The sequence below is a fragment of the Neltuma alba genome, unplaced genomic scaffold, assembly GCF_004799145.2.
Source record: "Neltuma alba isolate B1F8T4 unplaced genomic scaffold, ASM479914v2 tig00011488_pilon, whole genome shotgun sequence".
In the NCBI taxonomy this organism is placed as follows: Eukaryota; Viridiplantae; Streptophyta; class Magnoliopsida; order Fabales; family Fabaceae; genus Neltuma; species Neltuma alba.
In genome coordinates, this window is record NW_021636157.1 from 1 (window position 1) to 1,000 (window position 1,000).

The following is a 1,000-nucleotide window of genomic DNA, read 5'->3' on the forward strand; positions in this document are numbered from 1 at the left end:
TTGATATTTTCTTTTTTTTTTAATGTTCTTATAAGGTTCTAATTCTTATTTATTAGTGATTTATTAAAATATTTCAATTTATGATTTCTGAGTTATAGTGAAACCTTCAAATTGAATGATTTGTAAATAATAATTAATATTAAATTTTCAAATTAATATATATATGATCTATAAATATTAGTTTAATTTGAAATAATTTGATATGTTTTAGTTTTAAAATGTCCATATCTTTCTAAAAATAAGATACGATATGTATATATGTATATATAATATAACATTGAAAAAATCAAATTACATGAAGATGTGGAGAAAAAAAAAAAGAAGAATAATCTTGTCATGAATAAATTACAAGAGATGATACTTAGGATTCATACATCTCTCACATTATAATGAGGATTTGTCACATCCAGTACTATGATAATTAGGAATAAAAAATATTCCTAAATAATTAAGGGTCAAAAGTGACAAGGAGAAATAGAAGAATTTTGGTGGAAAATAATTATTATAATTTTCCAAGCCAATTATGAAAAGTTTGACTAATTAAGGAAAATTGGTCAAAAATAATTATGAAAAAATATTTCCAAGCCTCAAAAAATTTAGAAAAAATAAGGACAATGTTCCTTAAGAATTATATGGGATTATAAAATTGGTCTTATAACCAATTTGCCCTTAGAGAAATTACAAAGGAATTTAAGGGCGATTTAAGCTAGTTTAAGGTCCTTTATTTGGAAAATTCCAAATAAATATTGGGAAGGAGAATAAAATCCCAAGAAAATTCTTATGATATTCCAAGGAATTATAAGAGATTATGGAATTAAAAGAAAACCCTCAAGTATCCAGGATTTTTCCCAGTTCCTTTGAAAATTGGAAAAATCACTAAAGAGAAGGAAATTAGTTTCCTTTTTTTTTTTATTGGGAAATTAAAATTGAGACAAAGAGGGTGATTTGGAAAGATAAAAATGGGGAGAATAATTTATGGATCTGATAGAAAATAATTACA